Raw genomic sequence first — 21,151 nt, forward strand, 5'->3', positions numbered from 1 at the left:
CATGTTGTCCTTGGAGATGCATCTCCGTTCCTTCGAGGCAGGGAACGAGCTATGGTTATATTTTTTGGCTTCAGATTAATTCATCACTTACACCACCACCCCCTGCCCTTGACTGTTGCTGCTTTTCCTAATATTTTGAGATTCTCTTTGAAATCTGTTGCAACCCAGAAGAACGAGGGTCGTGACCCCTGGCTTGCCCGCTGCTCTGGGCGCTGGCAGCTCTCTGGCTGGAGTGCAAATAGGAAACCTCAAGAGACCGTGTGGCAACGACAGCCCCTTACGGGTCAGGTTCCTCCTCTGCCTCATCTGGCTGCCAGAGGCTTTAACACGCCTGCGAGACGTAGCGCGAGCATGGGTGCGAAAGGCAAAGCCTCAGGGTTTCCACTGGCCAGCTCTAGAGAGGAACATACATCACCCTGTGAGATGTGGCTGGTTTCTTGTTTATTAGACTATTTTCCCTTCCTCTGAAGCCTTAAAGACTGGCATCAGCTAGGCACAGCGTACGAGGCTGCGTTAGTGTTCCGAGGATGGACAGAAGCATTCACTGGTGCCTCAGAAGCGGTTTCGCACACATCCTTCTGGCTTCGGTGGGTCCCTGAATGGAGGAGATACCCGGAGCGAGCACTGTGCCTTCCTCCATATCACAGGTACTTCCAGGCACTGTCTGGGCATCTTCCTTCTTCCCCATGCCCCAGGGTGTGTGCAGGGAGGTTTGAGGCGGCTTGTGCGAGGAGCTTCAGCTCCTCCGGGAGATCTGTTTGGGGGGCAGGAGGTGCTTCGTGTCTTACTCTGGCTCCTGGGAAGAAGTGTTGCTGGAGATGATGGCCAGCAAGTCCCCTTTTGTCCTTGTCCTGTTTCTACAAGACTTATTCCAAGAGGTCAGAAGGTGTAAAACAAACAAGGAGGGAGTTTTCTCCGCGGACATCTCTCCGCAATGCAGACGAGGCTTGTCTCCCCCTTGTGCAGAGTCCTCCTGGCAGCGGCCCCCGCAGCTGGGGACCTCGGGGGTGTGAGGCAGGCAACCAGATTGTGACAACTCAGTTTCTCAGTGCAAAAATTATATAGCCGTGCATACACTTCATTGAAACTTCCCCTCTGAGGTGACATTTTCCAGTGGCAAAGCACCAGCTAGTAGGAAACGGAGAGCTTAATCCTGGTTTTACAGGGACTTATTGCATGACCTTTTGAGCAACCACGTAACTTACCTGAGCCTCCGCTTCCCCTCGGAGGTAATACTGTATCAGAGGGATTTACAGCTTAAATGGCCCATTGACTTGAAAATCACATTTCTTCCTGAAAATCATTTGCCTACTGTTTTTTCCAAATGACATCCAGGGTACCCCCACCCCTTTGGGGGCTGGTTAACCCCGAGCTCTTCCCCCATCTGCCTGCTCCGTGTAGGACGGGGTGAGCCCTGGCAGCTGAGATGTGTGCTGGGACCTGGACATCGCAGGCAGGTGCTGCCGGGCTGGCTCCATGCGAGCCTCGAGTCAGGACCGGGGGCATTAGTTCCCTCACGTCTGAGATCAGCGAAGACTTGGGGCAAGCAGAGAAATGAGGATTACCGCTTGGGGATGGGGCAAGTCCTGGTGGACCATGAGCCTGGATTGACTTGGTGCTGCAGTGCTGGGCCACTGGCACTGCCTGACCAGTGCCAGCGCTGGATTTGGGGTACCTGCTGTGCAGAATTACCCAGTTTCCTAGACAAATCATGCGTGTAACTCCCAAGGTCAGAAGTCCTTCAATGAGGTCGTTTTTTAAAAACAGCCAAAGAATCAAAATGGTAGAAAAAATGAAGGCTAAAAACCAGAGAAACAAACAGGAAAAGGAAATAAAGTTGTGATAGCTCCTGAATGATAAACTCTGAATGTTTAAACTGCCGTTGTTATGCATTGTATGTAGAGATTGTAAAGCAAAATAGCACTTGACTCAGATTCACGTCCTGAAGTGCTTACACAATTTTTAATCTCTCCTTGTGCAAGAGAATGGTATCATGGCTGCAGATACTGCAGAATTTTCAAAACTGAGGAACACCAGCGACCTGTGTAATGCACAGAGACTTTTCGAAAGCCTTAACTTCAATGTAAAATCCTCTAATATATTGAGTAAGAAGTTATGAAAGCAGAAGTTAAATGGATTAAGAGCAATGAAAGGGAATAACTGCACGCTGGAAATCATCACTGTGTAGAAATGTTTTCACTGAGACTCTGCAGGGCCTCTCCAGCGTTTAAATAAATCATTTTGAAGGATATTAGTGTTGATTAAAATGAACAGAAAGTCTACCAAACCTGTGGTAGCTAACACTGAGCTAATGCTGAAGAGAAGTCGGTAAGATGGAGCAATATGGATCCCGGATGGGCCCTTAAAAAAAAATAATGCAGGTGTACGTATGCGCATGCAGGTGTCTGGAGCAGGACAGGCTGGGTTTACAGGGCAGGTGGCTGTATCTTGCTTTGCAGGACAGGGGACCGCCTGTGCGTTTGGGGCAGTGGGAATTAGAGCCATTGCTTGGAAATTATAGGCAGGGGGCAGCAGTTGCCCTCCTTCTGCCCCCACTGCACGTAGGGCTGCTGCTGTGCCTAGGACCAACCGCACGCGGGTTTAACGCTCCGCCTGCTCAGGATGGGAGGAGAAGGGGCGCAGCCACAGAATGCTCTGGGGTCGGAAGAACGTGCCTTAAACAAACACATTAAGGAACTCGGTCTTGTGATTTATCAAGAAGACGCCTGAGATGGCTTGAACGTATCCCACAGGGACCTTTGCGGGAAGGAGACCTTGATGGTCTGGTCTTTAAGAAAGTGCTTCGTTCTGGCAGGGAAAGGCAGAGAGGAAGCAGTGGTTTAGTGGGAAAGCTGACAAATTCCGCCTGCAAGTAAGACCTGCTTTAGCAGCAAGCGTGGCTGAACTTGGATGTCCCTGCCAAGGGAACAGCTGGGTGCTTCCTCTCCAGATGCCTTCAGGCTCGGAACGAGCGAGACATCCATCGGGAGCTGTGCTGCAGCGAGAGAAGTTAATGGTCTCCGAGAAATGTAACTGGATGAACACTGACCTGTACCCGCCTAAATTAAACGGATTACAGGTCTCCCTTACCTTAGAGTCTGTGCATTTATGATCTAATTGACTTATGTCTCTGATCCAGTGCCAGAACTGGCCTCACAGAGGCAATCCAGGAGCACTCCTGTGCTGGAAGAGCGATTATGTGACCTTGGGGAAGGTGTTAGACCTCAGCTGCAGAGTCACCCTCTGCAGGTAAACGCAGCCCATTGCACTTACGTTGCACACAAAAAAAGAACCGTGGAGTTTTGATAAAAGATTTTATCTAACAGTTCGTTAGGCTGAGAATTAACAGGCTGTTCACATCTGGTTTAGAACAAGGCCAAATGGATCTTTATTTCTGTAACTCTGACAATTTCTGCAAATATTTCCAACTCGCGCTGTGTGCGTGCATGTGTCTGGCTTTAAAGGACGTTGCCCATCCTGTGCACAGGGCGACGGCAGCGTGCGGTGTCTGTGATGAAGAAAGCCAGGGAACGGCTCAAAGGCCTCTTCCCACGGCAGGCGGTGGGAGCTGCCTGGGTGCAGGCCTGCCAGGGTGCACGAGTGCACCTGAACATCGGCCTCGCTTGTTATATTTTTTTTTAATCCCAGGCTGGGAGGGACCTCAGGGATCATCTAGTCCAACCTTTCTAGGAAGAGCCCAGCCTAGACAAGATGGCCCAGCACCCTGTCCAGCCGACTCTTGAAGGTGTCCAACGTGGCCGAGCCAACCCCTTCCCTGGGGAGATTATTCCAGTGGTGACTGTCCTCACTGTGAAAAATTTCCCTCTCGTGTCCAATCGGAATCTCCCCAAGAGCAACTTGTGTCCATCCCCCTTGTCCTCTCCATGGGACTCTGTGTAAAAAGGGAGTCTCCATCTTCTCTGTAGCTGCCCCTTAAGTACTGGTACATGGGGATGAGACCCCCTCTGAGCCTCCTTTTCTCAAGGCTGAACAAACCCAGCTCTCCCAGCCCATCCTTGTATGGCAGCTTCCCAGTCCTCTGATCATCCTGGTGGCCCCTCTCTGGACCCCTTCCAGCCTGGCCACATCCTGTTTGTACAGCGGGGACCAGACCTGCACACAGAGCTCCAGGTGTGGCCTGACCAGCGCTGAGTAGAGCGGGATGATGACTTCTTTCTCTCTGCTGGCGATGCCCTTGTTGATGCAACCCAGCACCCCGTTGGCCTTCTTGGCCGCAGCAGCCACTGTTCGCTCATGTTGAGCTTCCCCCCACCAGGACCCCCAGGTCCCTTCCCACAGAGCTGCTCTCCAGCCAGGTGGATCCCAGTCTGTGCTGCACTCCTGGATTATGTTTTCCCAGGTGCGTGACCTTACACTTGTCCTTGTTGAACTCCATAAGGTTCTTGCTGGCCCACTCCTCCAGCCTACCCAGATCTCCCTGCAGAGCAGCTCTCCCATCTGGAGTGTCTGCTTCCCCACTCAACTGGTGTAATCAGCAAACTTCATCAGGCTACACTGGATGCCGGTATCCAGGTCACTTATAAAGATGTTCAATAACATTGGGGCCAGTATCGATCCCTGGGGGACCCCACTAGTGACAGGTTGCCAGTTTGAGAAGGAGCTGTTTACCACCACCCTTTGGGTGCGGCCTGTCAGCCAGACACTCTCCCGGCACCTGGCAGCGTGCTGGTGTCTTGCCCATGGCCTGCGCCCCTACACCTTGCGCATGGCTTCAGGAAAAGGCGAGCCAAGCTGCTGCCCTACTGCTGGCGTGGACGTTATTCTGGGGTTTAAAGAACAAATACAGTGTTCAAAAATACCTTGTTTGTTTAGCTTGCTAGTCTTGGGTTAACTGGCATAGGGGCCTTAACACACAGTCACTAATTACACCAGGTAACACCCGCGTTCACACTGTAATGTGCATTAATAAACCACACTTTCTAATTGTTAGGAGGAGGCTGGTCTGCCTCTGCTGAACTCTTTCCCTTGCTATTTTAATTTTTTTTTGTAATTAAATATTTTTTCTCCTTGGATTATGGCTAATTTAAAGGCCCAAATATTCAAATGTATAGAAATAAGTTCTATTAACATTCCAAAATGTCAAAATCATTCAAGCGAAAAGCAAATTAAAACCCTGATATAAAGCTGTGAACATGGAAATGTTACATTTCTGTGATGCAGAGTAAGCTGAATCTCATGGCTGGTCTTCCTCCATACCACACGCTGAACAGCAAAACACAGCTTGTAGCTAATATTGACTGTGACTTCATAAAATCAGGGAGGTTTCAAACCATTTTTGAAAACCTTTTCCTTTATGAAAGCATAGACCGTTTACGCCATCAGCCGTTCAGGTGGCAGTTCACATCAAGCCCTGCCCTTTTTTATCGGGCTCATTTCTCATCCCTCTCCCCTCTTCCCTGAGCTTGCAGTGAGAATTCCTGCTGACATCTGCCAAGAAAGATGCTTCCTCTCCCCTTACCTACCTGGAATGCCTTTAAAAGTTTAATTTTTTAGTCCCATCCCGTTATCCTGCACATGCTAACGCCAGGAACAGGGACATTTCTCATCTTGATCCCCAAGAGTTTTACATATGCCTAAATAATTTCATGTCCCGAACTCCAGCAGGCTAGCTAAAGCTTTTAAATTAGGCACCTCCAGAAGCAGTCCTAGCATGCCCTTCGCTATGAGCTTTACATAAAGATCAAACAGGACGTCGATGTCTATGAAGCTGGGACTGACGAGCTTTGACTGAGCAACCTTTTCCCACGTCCATTGCTGGTTTTAGCACGATGACCTCGAAACCCCCATCACGCTGCTTCCGTCAGGGCTCCCGTAACACAGCCCACGAGCCTCAAGGAAAACCATTAGTGAGTTTGCTATTGCCAACTTTTTTATTAGGCAGAACCTTTGGTGCAGAAGAAGTAGAGGAGCCCCAACTCACACGTGGCTGTTACGGATGATCCAAGCATTCAAGGCATGGAAGAGACTTTCATGCAGTGCAACGAGCTGCTTTGGTTTCAGGGATAAGGGGACATGGCAGCAGAACTGCAGCATCCCTTCTAAGGATAAAGTTCTGCTGAAAGTCCCTGCCTAAGCCTGGGCAAAAGTGGCAGGGAGGCATCGGCACTGCTGGCTGGCTGCTCGCTCCGGCCCAGCACCCTCACCCCGGTGCAGGCAGGGTGCTCCTGCCTGCAGATCAGGGGTACAAAGCACTTCAGCACCTTTGGCTGGGGCGGGGAGGCTGTGAATAGCATTGACACCAGTAAAAAAACCTCTTTTATGCACCTGGCTTGGAAGCCCTTCACTGAGGATGCTGCCGTGGGGAGCGCTGGCAGCGCATTTGAAGCTTTGGAGAATGAGCATCACCTCCTGACGCCAGCTTGCGACTCGGCTCACGTCGGGGCACTCTTCTTTCAGCACGACTTCGTCTCTGTCATTGAGCTGCTTGTCTGAGGCGTTGGGTTTTCTCTTTCAATTAAGTACCCTGTTTAAAAGATAGGTGCTTTTCCTTGTCACTTATATTCTGACTGTAATAGGATTAGTGATATATCTTGTGTGGCTGCTGATCTTAATGGTATTACCTGGGTCAGTATATCACGTACTTGACTCATTATTCTGTGCTGTTACATCTGTGGCAGTCATTTCATTCTTCTCCTGCATTTTTCTAATCCCAGAGATTCAATGGCCCGAGGCCCCACTCCTTTGCTTGCATCAGCTCTGGGGCAAACCGTACAACCGCAGACGTCCAAGGGAAGGATAAGGGACGGAAAGCCCATACACACCGAGAGCGTATACTGAGGCATAATCGGATGGTGAAGAAGCAGCAGGTTTCACAGAAATCGCCCCTTTTCTCCTGCATTGCCTGAGCTCCCGAGCCCACCACGGGAAGGTGTGCAGGCAGCCAGGCTGGCGAGCCAGTGGGCTGAATAAAGAAATACAAGACAGCACTGCCTTTGGCTAGCTACGGCCAGCTTGGATGTGCTCGGTGTCTGAGTAGGTGTTGGGTTTGTTTTCTTGTTACTATTTCTCCATGTAAGTTGTTCACGACAAATTAAAAATATATCCACTGGAGAGCATGAGCTGGGGTGAGCGTTCCTGGTGCCCCAGTCCCCAGCTGGCGCTGCTATTTTTTGGATGCTGTTAGGGATGGGTCAGGGGGTTTTATAGAGTACCGAGTGCCGGCAGTGGGAATCTTGCCCATGCTTTGCCAGGGACAGGACTTCAGGATGGTTCTGTTAGTTCCTGGTGGCCCGTGAGTTTCCAGGAGGTGTTGCTCTCATTTCTCAGTCTAGAGCTCAACTGTCTTGTGAAATAGATTCAGATTGTGTGAATCTGGAACAAGGACTGTGGTGGTGGTGGTAAGACAGGATATTACTCGAGATCAGCTGCTAATATCCTCTGAGGCCATGACAAGGACGAGGACGAACCCTCCATGAACTATTTGGGAAGATGATTGAACCACGGGTTGAGCATCCTCAGTGACTGTGAGGGCAGATCGGTGCTGACTTTCTGAAGAGGTCTATGAGCATGTCATCTTGTTGCCTGTAAAATCCTCCAGATGTTCCTTCGCTTTTCACTTGTGCCTTCACAGAACACAAGGACGAGGGGATGGCCAGAGTTACTGTAATTCACACTGAGCAAGCAGGACTCAGACTACTCTGCATGAGAACATTTTCAGACTGATTTCTAATTCAAGGTGGCGTGTTTGAAACTAACAGGGTTTGCATTTTGTCCCTTGGTTTTGCTCTTCATTACAAAGCTGACAAGCGTAATCTCAGAGGCTAGGGAACGTGACAAACTCAAGGAAGGAAAGATACACCATTATCCATACGATAGGAGGAAAAAATAAATGTAACCATGTCCTCTCTCTGTGGCCATGACACACCTTTCTAAGGCTCCTATTCATCACCTGCAGAGTGGCATTTGTGTGCAAATAGTTTCCCTGCAGTAGAATTGCTGTTCAGGAGAGAAATCGTCTTGGCTGGAGTTTTAAAATGCTTTAAAAGAAGAAAATTTCCCACACCGTTGCAGTGAGGAGCTGCCAAACTTCCCTCTTGATACAAGACATGAAGCTCGGAGGAGCAGCGATAATCATTTTGCATTTTCTTTACAGGAATTAAGAGTCCAGATTTGCTTTATTTGGAATGTCGCTGTTTTTCCCAGCTGGCCATGATGCTGCCGTGTTGGGAATGATATGGGGCTTTTCAGTGCCTCCCATGCATATTAATTACATGAGAGGGAGGGGGGACAGCCTTTAAGTCACAATAGAAAAGTCAATTTTTCAAACCTATTATTCTTTTCCTGGTCAAATTGTAGAGTATTTGTGGTGTTCTTTGTAAGGCTTTTGTTTGTTTTAGCAACATAGACTACATATCACTGGGGCCTACCTTTAGAGTTTTCCTCCATGGGAGATGAACAGTGTAGAATAACTCATAACTTCTGTGGAAATAGCTGCTGCAGTAAAGCAGTGAGGAATCCTAAAGAATGGAAAGAAAACGTATAGGTCTGGCCGTGAGGCAGACCAAAATAAATGGTAAGATTTTGTGCGACTGAGGAAACAGGACATAAAAGAGCAGTGTTATGTGGTCGTAGTGATAGCTGCAGCCTGGAAGAAAACATCTGGAAGACAGCTGTGCAAAACACGGGAGCTGAAAGCCCATTTGGAAAGCAGGGATTCTTGGCTACACAGAGGTGATTTGATACAGGATTTGTACTGATGCACTAAACTATGGAGAGTTTGGAAGACCGGCGCTATTATCTGTAATCCTTGAAATGGAACTATGGGTATGCATTGCGTACAAAAGAGATCGGCATCGGTACGGGAGTCACTGACCAAACTCTAACTGAGCTGATGATGCTGAACATTGCTCATACCCAGCGAATTCAGCAGTCATCTTGGGCACAGACCTCTGCAGGGTGAGAGCAACAGTGGAACAGTTTACATCTGCTGAGAGTAAGATTACTCTTAATCATCCTTGGGATGGGATGGGATGGGATGGGATGGGAAGGGGAGGGGAGGGGAGGCAAGCGGATGGGAGGGGAGAAAAAGGTTCTATTCCTTAATAATTGGTCTAGTTCCATGGTTTAGGAGATGTGATAGTGTTGGGTTGATGGTTGGACTTGATGATCCTAGAGGTCTTTTCCAACCTTAATGATGCTATGATTAATAATCAGTGTTGTATTAGTGGGAATCTGCAAGACTGTAGATACAGGACGAAGGGATGCGGGTGAGGTTGACAAGCTGGGGATAACATTTTGGAAGGGCTTATACTGACTTGTACTTGGAGGTTTTCAGAGTCTCCCCTGCCCCTGGACACCAAAGGAGTTTATGAATCAAGGGTGTAGGAGTCACAGTGCACAAATGTGTATTTCGGTTTCGCAGTCTAGGAGGCATGATGGTAGAATTGGGCTTTCCATGTGTCCTACATGAACAGTGGTTAAGAGGGATAATGCTTGGTGTATAAATAAATATTGAATGATACCACGGAGGTAACCATTTTCTTTGAATACCACATCCATAGTTGCGATTTGCTGCAGCTGTGATGATATAAGGCAGTAAAAGAAGTGAGGTTTGTAGGGAAAGGTAGTATCTTTTATTAGCCTCAAATCTGTTACATAGATGTGAAAAAAGGTTTGTATATACAAAAGCTTTTCTGATTTTTTTCAGCTATGTCATTTGGCCTAACAAAACGTACTACTTCCCCCTGCAAGCTCTTCTGCCCGCTGTCACCGCAGCTGTAACGGCACACGTGGAGAGGTGCACAAGGGCTTGCATCGGCTGGTCTGGCAGACGGTGCTGCTCCTCCTTAAAAGCACTGTTGGTAAATTGGACAGGGTTCATAAAAACAATAGCCCCTGAATTTATCCTCAAAGGAGAGACTTACAAAGCTTGACCTACCCAGTTTGTCTGAGGGTTATTTAGTGCGTACCTTGTTCGCAGTCTACAAGTAACTGCACAGAGAACAGCTTTTCAGTGGTAGGAAAACCCTTAGTACATACAAAAACGCAGGATGAGAGGGAACCCGTGTAGAGGTTAAACCACAAATGGAGAACCAGCTCTGCAGTTGGGCTGGGCACAGCGGTGAGCTGTCGTGCTGAGCCAAGGCTCTGCCTCGTCCCCCACTCTCCCGGGAAATGCCAGGGAAGGGCTCTGCTGCTGATGCCAAATGATGGGGGAGGGTTTTGGGACAGCAATTATGCCAACATGCTTTCACTTGGGTCAGCTCAAACCATTATTTTTTTCATTGGCAAAAAGTTCAAAGGTATTCACAATAGTCTAGTCTTGACATGTTTAAACCGGTAAATAAACAGCAGTTTGTTGTTAGTGTAGGGAGCCACCACTCCCCGCATGCTCCGTACCGATGCTAGCCGTGCCAGGCACCTTCAGGTCCCCGGAAGCTTTCAGCTAAGACACAGCTACATCTTGCTCATCACCTAAAGCAGCTCCCAACGCAAGGGGAAATACAGTGTTTTGAGTCCCAACTTCCTCACAATCACCTAAAAACATTAATGTGGCCAAAGATGAAGGGACCCAAGCCCGCCTCCGGCGCGCTCCGTGCAGGGAGCTCGGGAGGAACTCGCTTGGCTGGTTGATTTGAGGTTGCGCCTTGCATTAGAAGAGAAGAATCAAGGTCAGAGTTTGTTCTGAACAGGCTTTATATTTCTAATTCTGCATTTTGTTGGGAAGTTTCTTCCCTCTCCTTTTTGAACTTTTTAGCAGCCATGAGATTTCAGACAGTTCACGGCAGTTCTTAAGGCATCCCCATAACCATAACTGTAGCCGTCGGACTCGATGATCTTAAGGGTCTTTTCCAACCTTAATGATTCTGTGATACCTCTGGCCAAAAGGCCACGTCAGCGCTCCCCTGCACCGTGGTGCTTTCACCCGTAAGGCTCGCGAGCTGCCGCTGGCCCCGCCGCCGCGCCAGGGCTACGGTGCCACGGTGCCTCACTGACCTTTTGACAATGGCCTAAGGGCAGCCAGTGCCAAAAACGTAAAGCCTTTAGTCTGCCAGTGTGTGCTCCCCCATTTAGCCAAAAGGCACAGAAAATGCCAGTGCTGCTAAAACGTAGCTAATCTGTGGCCGTTAACATTTTCTTTGTCTTTTGCCTAGGAGGAGGAGCACAAGCTCCGAGTCCTTCTGCCACCCGGAGAAAGGCAATCTTTCCTGATAGCAACTGGCACAGAATTGGTTAAACTTGCAGATTCGGATCTCGACCCTTGGAGAAGCGGGTCCGGGCCCTGCCACCTGGGCGGACGCGCTGCCTGCGGATGCTGCTTTTAACCCTCTTGCAGCAAGCAGGAGGAACCTCATTATTACCAGTTTGTGCTCAGTATGCATTGCAAACATTGATATTTTTAACAGCAAAGTGCTAATGGCAAACTGCAGCTTCCAGGCTAGGAACTTGAAAATTTAAAACCAAACCCAGCAGCGAAAAAAATCTTGCCCGATGATGGTACCGTTTGGTTTTTAACAGCTCTGATTTCGGCGTGATTGCACCAGTATCTCACCACAGCACGACTGTCCTGCAGATCCAAGTTATTTTCTCTCCCAGAGGTGCTGCGTGCGTTGCCCTGGAGCCACGCAGTGCTGTCAAAGCAGCGCAGTGAGTGGAGCTTGGAGCCCGTATCCCAAACTCAGAGACAGGGCTTTGAATAACTGGCCATGCTTCACTGCATCCAAACTAGGGTTAAGCAGGGATTATTTAACGGCACTAGAAAACACTTCTGCTCAGCCGGTGAGAAAAAGAAGAGGCCAGTTCGTGCTGAGTGTTTAATGCTGCCTCGAAGGCACAGATGGGAGCCAGATGGAAACGACAATTTTCTACTCAGACCTGCGAGGGAAATCTGAACATATACATATCACGTATACATACCCTGTAAACACGGCATTGGGGTGTCCAGGCAGAGATAAGCACCCCAGCGTGCCTTCCCTGCGCATGGCATTTGCTGGGAGCCTGGCTCCAGAGGGGGGGTGTTGCTGATATTGCTGGATACTGTCAGCAGCCTGTGCCCGGGGCACGTCTCCCATGCCTACACCCGCTGGGCTGTAGCTACAGGTGGAGCTCAGGGGAACTTCCAAGGGGGTTGTCTGGCATCCATTTTGGGTTGCTGCTTCCTCCTTTGGGGTAGGTGACCTGAGGATCCTGGCAGGGCGATGGCTGGGGCTCTCATCAGTATGTGGTTTGGTGTCCCAGCATCTGCTTGGTAGATCGAAGAAAATCAGGCATATCTCTTTTTTTCCTACTTTACAGCAGACCTCCGGAGGGTGCAAGGGGACTAAAACCAGCGGAGGCATTTCTAAGTTCTGAACTTCTATTCTAAACATTTTCAGAACTTAAAAAATTATTTCCAGTCTTTCAGAGGGTTCATTTTATATACTTTTTGTTATTCATGCATTATTTTACGAGATAGCAGTCAAACCAATGACATGTCGTGATATGACATTATTGCTGAAACATTCTTGTATCTTAATGTCATTTATAAAAATCAGCAGCTACGAGTGATCAGTGCTGGTTAAAATACATAATCTTCTGTTCTAGATCCAGATGTCTCTGCCGTACGGAGCAGTGATGGAAGGGGCGGAGTTTTTTCTTTGTTTGGTCGAAGTTTCCCCTGCAGCAGAGAGTCTTAGTAAACCATGGTCAGGTAATGAGTTGTTGATTTTCTGCAGCTAGCATAAGGCCCATGCATATTCCTATTATGTGCCCTGGGTAATCTTCTAGAAATTCAATTTAGTGCCCATTTCTGATATAGGTCGTTACAGACCTGCTGGGTGACCTGGTGGTGGCCATACCCACTATCAACGGCCAAGAAATCCTAGGATGAACTCAATCCCCTCCCGTAAAATGGCACTGGGCTTTGTTTCCAAGACACGTGAGTTTGTAATCGTGAGCCGTTCGGGCAGCAGTGGACGAGAGCTGTATAACAGCGCCTGTTGCTGCGGGGTTTGGTGTCCGGTGAACATGCTGCGTGTTGTGTTGTCCGTCACAGCTGGAGGTCAGCGCCTAGAGCGGGGGCACGATCCGAAGCCCATCAACGCATTGCTGAGTGTCTCACTGTATTTAAAACGGGGAGAGTACAAGCAAGCAACCCAAACGACTCCTAGTTCAGAGATCCTATGTGTTAGCATTGCCCTCTCCACCTTGGGATGTGGGGCGTGGGGCCGGGTGGGCCGCCTGTGCCGTGCATTCGAGGCGACGGGGTGTGGCTCTTGTCTCCACCACTTTATCGTTTTTTTGAGGCAAATGATGGCATGAGTGAGATGAACACATGTTCGTGGTTTTCTTTTTGAGGTTGTCCCATGCTGAGAATCTGAGCTGTTCCAAAGCATCCAAATGAGAGATACATAATTGATCGTGACGCTTCTGTTCCTGCTGTAAGCAACGGCCCTCTTGTCTCTTGACTCGCTGCCTTGCTTTGATTCCGTGCAAATCTGTCACCTGTTCCTGTGATACGTTTCCTCATCTGCAAAAAGAGGTCTTGCTACGACACCAATCTGCTCCCAGTCTTCTCTGTCGGCAGTTTTTAGCCATTTTTGCTGTTTTGTTGCTTTTGGGACTTTGGTGGAGAGCCAGGCAGCGCTCTCCGCGGAGGTGTGGAAGAGCAAGGTCAAAAGATGACGCCAGTTCCACTTTCCACTTCTTGTACGTTCTCCAAGAGAACCCTCCTGGGGCTCATTCTGTTCCACACCGGGTTATGCAAAACAGTGTATTTCTTGGCTTTAAAAAGCAAAGGTAGGCACTACTTCTTGTCTTCTAAGGCTCTAAGAAATATGCGTGCATGGATTTAAAAATGCCCTTGTGTCAGAATTTATGCCCTCTTGAGCTCAGCTCTTTATGAGTTTTTCATATTAGAATATTGCTGTTATTTATTAAATCCCTGATAAAACTACACATAATGCTCTGATAATAGAGTATTCATCTTTAAATATGCTGAATATGTGCTTTGTCACTGATGCAAAGTGTACTGATTAATTAAATAAGACTTAGAGATTCATAAAGCAATTTCTCCAAAATGAAATGTTATTTACATCCAAGTATATTATCAATTACGGAAACTTCATTTCCCTTACATAATCTGTCTTGAAATTCCACTGATTTTAGCAGTCTCATGGTTTAATGATTTAAAATTAATTTTCAGTATTGAACACATTTGTAAAAAAATCAGGAATATTTTTCAAAATAAATAACTGATATTTTGCATAGCGGCAATTTTACTATTCTTGGGGGGAAGAGAAGAAGGGAATTAACACCTTATGTGAATTTCTATCCAATTTTTTAAAGTAAATACTTTAGCTGTCATAACTGTAGTGTGTGAGTCATAAAATGCCCTTGTATTATGATGAATTTTTGGCAAAGAAAAGGTTCCCTATCTTGCTTTCATGGGTACTGTGTTCTGGATTATCTCGAGTTCTGCTGCTGCTTGCTTATTATCCATCAGCTGTTTACTGGGCAGTTAATCAGCCAGCACCAGACAAATCCCGTCCTTTATCAAGCACTTTATCAAGGGCTCATCAAACTGCTGGGAGACTGCTCGGTTAGTCCAGTGAGACCTTACTGCCACAGCTGTATTAATTCAGCTATAAAAGACAAAACCTCATTCACTGGGTTCCTGTTGTTTTCTCTTATTCATGTAAATAGGAAAACGAATGATGCATCAGATATCCAAGTCTCTCCTTCACCAAGGTCTTTTTCTGTATCTTTGCTTTTCATGTAATTAATGTTTTAAGAGATAGAGGGCTGAAGGTCTGGGAAAAGTCGGGGATTTCTAAGACCTGATGAGAGCTGATGGGTGGTGTCATTTAGAAAAACATTAGCCCAAGATTTGGTCTCTAGCAGAGGAGTTTTCCCCACTCCTTTGATACCATGTTTGCTATTGAATGGTTCCCAACAACATCTCCTTCTGCTGAAGCTTTTACCCAATTATCACGTACAGCTCAGAAGTTCATTAGCAGCCTGGTTCCCAGGGCCCGGCTTACAAACAGCAGTGAAAGCCCATAGGAGCTGTTCTCATTAAGCCTTTAGTATAAAGGTACAACCACACTCCAGCCATACATAACATTTTTTCATTAAACTATTTGTTTATTAAATTAATCAATATGGCACGGTTCCGCTTGCCCGTGGCCTCTCCCAGCGGTGCTGGTACCCTTGTCCTTCAGACCTTCTGTTTCACCACTCCCCGCGCGGGGACCTGGGGATGTCCTTTGTGCTTTTTCTTCTTTCTTGGTACTACCCTTTGGGCTCATCTCCTGCTTTGAAAATATTTCCCCACTCGGGTCAGGGATTGCTGCCGTGAGCGTAGCCCCATCATCCCCCTTAGAGCAGGCTGTGTCCTTTGCAGGTTCCCGCTGAGCCCGCCGCTCTCTGGACAAACCCCCTCGACCTGCTGTGAAGGTGGCACGGCTCCACCTGCAAGGGTGGGGTGGGATGGGATGGGATGGGATGGGATGGGATGGGATAGAATAGAATAGAATAGAATAGAATAATTTTAACTTGGGAGGGACCCACAATGATCATCTAGTCCAACTATCCAAGGAGTATAAAATCAGTTTTACCGCTGCGCCTCACTACCGACCGTGAATGAGTGTGCAGGCCAAGAGACTGCTGACCACTTCTTTCTCTTTTGTTTTTTAAAGCCAGCTAAATGGACTTTGAGCAGTGACCTTAAAGTCCCCGGGGAGGTGTTGGTCTCTCCCAGCTTTGCCTTCGGGGCTACCCGCAGCCAGGCTTGTGGCCCGCTGGCTGTGCCGTGGGGAGCTGTGCCCCACTGCCACCGTGGGTAAGGTGTGGGGTTTTTGCCTCTGAACCTTTTCTCCCCAGAGCACTCAGTGCTGCTGGGCTTTCTTGTGAGACGCTCAATACTGGTTCTCCACGGGAGCGAGCTACAACACTGGAGTGTTCTGGAATTTCACCCTCCTGTTTTGTTTATTAGAGAGAATAATTTTCTGTAGGGGAGGTGAAAATTTAGAGTTGTTCAAAATGATCGTGCCTTGGTTTAACATTTTCAAAAATATTTGGAAAGTGTTTTGATTTCTGTGAATGGCGACGGTGTGTGATATGAAGCACTTGAGCTTTAAACCCCTTAGTTTTTAAGTATATCAGTCTTCTCAAAAAGGACTTATCTGAATCTTTGGGCCATGTTTTCTTGGCCCCATGCAAGGAGAAAGTTGTGGCCCAGGCACGTGCTGTGGATGTTCTCCTCCATAACAAGACAAACCCCTCCTGCCGTACGACGTGGCGGGGGGCAGGCAGCACGCATTGGCACTTGCAGGACCTGTTAGAGCTGGAGCGGCAGAGGGTTTGCACATGAAAGGTGCTGAGCACCTCCGTTATCTGCTGAACTGTCCGCGCTCCCTCCTCTGTACCTACCCCTCGACACCTCAGCCATGTAAATCTCTTCTCTCTTACACGGAACATTGTGCTGCAAATGTGTAGTAAGTAAATCTGTCATAAGGATTTTTATTATGCGGTTCTGATGCGCAAGAATGGTATCTAAGCTGTTTAGAGTCATTGATTGCTATTGAGCTAATGAGCTAAGTGCTAATCTATTCTCTAGGAACTGCCATGAAAAGCTATTACACCTCCCACAGTGCCTGCATTGACTGCTTATTGGCAGAGTGATTGTGTTATCTGCCTCAGAGTTCACAGACAGACTATCATAATCTAGGAAAATAATCTACTGTCAATGATACTATAAGGCATATCTGAGAGTGATGCAAGGGGATGAGGCCAATAAACTGCTACACGGATCCTTCTTTAATTGTAGACGTCTATTTATACACTGCATATCTGTTGCCTCCACCTAACGCATACCAGGGCACGGGAACTGCGGTGATATCTTTACCTAACTGATTTTCTAGCGTGGGAAACGCAGTAGATCTGCTCTGAGGCTTCAGAAGAGCTCTTGGTACAGTGTATGTAACCTGGGGTGGCGTGACTTGGTATGCGAGGTAGCAAAGGGACTGAGGCGTAAATCGGCGTTGGGTTGTTCCTCGAGTAGAACGGCGGGGCTGGCTGGGGAGGTTGGGTTAGGCTTTCCAGCAGTGACTTGAGCGAGTAGCGACAATGAGAAGGAAAATGAAGAGGTTTCAGCAGGGTGAGGGAAGGGAGCGTGCAGATGGTAAGGATTAAAAAAAGGATGGAAGTTAACAGCGAAAATAAGGACTATGCAGTTGAGGAGTTATTATACATTCATGCCACTAGGTGATTAGTTGGATACAAATGGAAGAGAATACAGATACCTCAATCGACCTCAGGGTAACTACGAGCCAACAGTCTGATCCTTGAATACGTTACGTGCGGCATTTCCAGACCGGCAGGGCATGAGTGACACAAACCAATAGTCAAAAACCAGCTCTGTGGGATTCTGGATTCCTGAAAACACAATTCCAATCCCAACTGGCTTTGGGAGGTGCTCCCAAGATGTCTTGGCAAAGGCTGTCGGAGAGCAGAGGGTCTCCTTAAGTCTGCTGGAGCAATGGGCTGTGAGGGTACCATTGCTGAGTGGGAGACAAGGATGTAAGAGGATAATGTTTGAAAAAAAGGATTGTGAAGTGGTAAAAAATAAGCGCAGGCTGAAGATTACAAGGCAATGAAGTAATTCAACTTTTTTAATGGTATCCCGAGAGACGCCAGTGCGGTTTTCTCTTCTTCCTCTAACGCTGCCTCCTGTCAGTTTTTTTGAGGTTGGATTTGCCTCTAGCCCTACTGAAGATTGGTGCCCTGCAGTGAGCCTGTGGGCCTGTGCCCATCCTCCTCCTCCCCCCTGCCTTTCCTTCCTCTTCCATCCTACGGGATGAGGCGTTATGGCACTGAGCTCCGTGGGATCACACATTTTCCCCTGCCTTGCCCTCTGGGACAGGATCACGCCTGCGATGTGCCCCTTCATTGGCTCTCTCCTTCTAGCTGAAGCGCTTTTCACATCACTCACAACGTTTACAAGATTCCCACTACCTTTAATAAGCCATATACCATAAGATGCATGATCTATACAAGCTTAACTCCATGTATAAATTTATTCCAGCTTTCCACGCATGACGTGGCTTACACCGACGACATACAGACTTGGCAGCTGCAGTTTCCCGGGTGTCTCCTATCAGCCTGGGCTCCTCAGTCTTCTCCTACGCCTTGAAAGCATCTGTTAAACTCCCCCACTGTACTAGAGCGTTCATCATGAGCCTAACTCTCTACTGCTAAACTGCTAAATCAAACCCAGCTGTAACTGTAATAGCATCCCTCTTCTGTCGTTCTCTCTTTATTAGTCAGGATCGTTAAAAACAAAACAAATTGATAGTGTGTTTTCATTGATAAATATATTTAAATTTGTCTTAGCATCCAAAACACCTATTAAGCTCCATAGAGTTTTGTACCTCAGAGCTTAATTTTATTTAACATTGATATAACAAAATTGAAATATAATGTAATTTCTTTGCTAAGACAACCAAGTTTTCCCACCCACGATTAATTGCGCTGTGGTGTTGTTTTTTTCTTTTTAAAAGAAGTGGAAAAAATACGCAGGTTTGACTGAAATGACTCTGTGCTATTCATGCCACCAGCTGACAGATCCTAGGACAGTTGCAGGCATTTTCACATGTCTTCCCAGCAGCTGGCAGGACAATGATGCACGGCTGGAGAGCCTGGGCTTCCCGCTGCTAGGAAAGCATGAGCCTCATGGAGATGGCCTCAATCCTCCCGGGTTGTTGTACCTGGTGGCACCGTCTCACTGGTGCTGCGGGATGCTGCCGTTGTTCATTGGTCATCCATACCTTCAAAGCACCTGCCTTGGGAGGGACCACCTTGTTCAGTTATCTGCCAACACAAAGATGAATTGGCGCTCCAGATATGTTATTCAATCAGTGCATTATAATTCTAATTTAAAAGAATTGTAGAAGAGTGATATAATCGGTTGGAGCGGGATTGCAGGCAGATCTCTGCTGAGGGTGCAGGGCTGAGCAAAGACAACCCACCTTCCCAGCAGCTGGTGCAGGAGGTCCCTGGGCTGCAGGACCCAGCTCGCCCCCAGGTTCCTGGCACCGAGGTAGTCTGAGAGGAGAGTGAGTCCCAAATTCTGAATTTTAGCTACTTCTGCCTCAAAGCGGAGCTGTAGAAACATTCTGTATCACGCTACTTCCCGCAGCAGCAGCTACAAGAGTCAAGGTAGTTTCTCTGACACCACGTATTGATCTTTCAGAAACTATTCCTGCTTCTCACAGAGAATTTTCCTATTGGAAGAAAACAAATTCCAAATGCAATTACTGAGTGGTAATAGAGTGGGTCAACGCAGTTGCTTTGTGGTTGTGAAGGCTGCAAGAATTTCACCAAATCCTTATGGAAGCTCTTGGTTTAAGCCATTGCCCACCCATTGCTGCAGAACGAAACTTAAAAGATAACGAATGCATTGGAAACTTTGCTACTTGTGAGTAGATAGCCGGGTGTTTGCTTGTCACCATGCCCTCAGAGGTCGGACAAACTGTAGTTGCCTTGGTGGTCGTTGGTTGTGAAGAGACACGCTCCCGGCCTCGCCGGATTCCACGTCCCCGAGTCCCAGGTGTGGCGTGGGCTAAAGCGATGCCTCCGAGCGCTCCTGGCTGGACGTGAGCAGGGACCGAGGGCTTTTTGTTTCTTCAAAAGGCCGACGGGATGTTCCCAGGGGGCAGGTCTGACCCGTGGCAGGCCTCCTGGCGGGGCACGGCAGGGTCCTGGGGATGGGGACCCTCCGCAGGGTCCCGGCACGAGAAGAGCGAGCCATAGTCCTGGAGAAATTGCATCACAGCAGCGGGAGAGTTTTGTAACTCTGCAGAGGCACTTTTGCTGGCTGTGTTAGGGAAGGTGAATGCTGGACGTTTGTTTTTTTTTTACCTGGAGATTTCTTCTAAAGAAAAGGAAAAGGTAAATTTGCTGTTTTCCTTTGTGTTTGCTTTGCAGTAGCTAATCACACCAGCTCGTCAGGCTGCGTGCCTGCTCTCTTAGAATCTGCCTGGCTTCAGCTCCTGCCCAGAGCTTCTTGTTATGCCTGCCTCACTTACATTAGAGAGACCTTTAATACCTGTTGTTTTCTCCCTGTGAAGGTACTTAGACGCTGTAATCAAGGCTTCTCCTAATCGTCTTTCTGATGAACTAAACAGATTAAACTCTTTAAATCTCTCCGGGTAAAGAACTTTCTCTAATAGTCAAATTATTTTTGTAGCTCTTTTCTGCCCTCTCTCTAATTTGTTGAAGGCTTTTTAAAACCGGGGAAGTCGTCCTGTGCAGCGTTGCAGCCAGCCTGTGCTGTGTAAAAGCAGGGCAGACATGGGGCTTGAGGATATGGTTTAGTGGTGGGCTTGGCAGTAACAGGTTAGCGGTTGGAGTCAATGATCTTAAGGGACTTTTCCAACATTAATGATTCTGATTCTATGACTCTAATGCAGAAGGCACACACCAGCGCTGCCTCACCGATGCTGACCCCATGTTTGCAGAGCCAGGGCCCGCGTTGCTGCGGTCCCGCAGCGGTGGCCCCGCAAGGCGTGGGGAGGAGGACTGGCAGCTTCCTGAGGAGCAGCCGGGCAGTTTCATTCCAAAGCAGGATTAAACCTATTTAAAGCCTGGTGGGGATGTTAATTTGACCTGATGTTAAATGCCAGTGGTGAAGTCTCCATATTCCAAGTTCTCTGCCCAGACTGCCCCAGATGTCTTTCAAGCTCATTGCGCTCCAGGACTGCAAACCAGGGTGGCACTGTACATCTCCATCCCCAGGGCATCAACCACTGACACCTCCTCTGTCACCCATCGGCATCACCCACAATGAATTCATGCTTCATTCCCTCATTAACACCAGTGGCGGGGCTGCAGGGCTAGTGCTGACTCCTGCAGATCCCTGTCTAACAGGTTCCCCTGACTCCCTTTATTTCCCTTCTCAGCATGTCATTCACCTTAGTGATTACTGGATCTTTCCGGGCTCCCAGGGATGTAAAGCCAAACGCCTTGTAGAAGTCTGGATACAGGATTAGATGTGCCCAGGCACCCTGTTAAAGTCTTTGGTGCTGTGAAATAATAAAATGACTTTTTTTTTTCCAATATATACTTTTTCCCTTTTTTCCCAGGTTGATTTATAACCACACCCGTACCTCGCTCAATTGAGTTTTATTTCCTGTTTTCTACTGGTTTTGTC

The sequence above is a fragment of the Phalacrocorax aristotelis genome, chromosome 9 (genome assembly GCF_949628215.1).
Source record: "Phalacrocorax aristotelis chromosome 9, bGulAri2.1, whole genome shotgun sequence".
In the NCBI taxonomy this organism is placed as follows: Eukaryota; Metazoa; Chordata; class Aves; order Suliformes; family Phalacrocoracidae; genus Phalacrocorax; species Phalacrocorax aristotelis.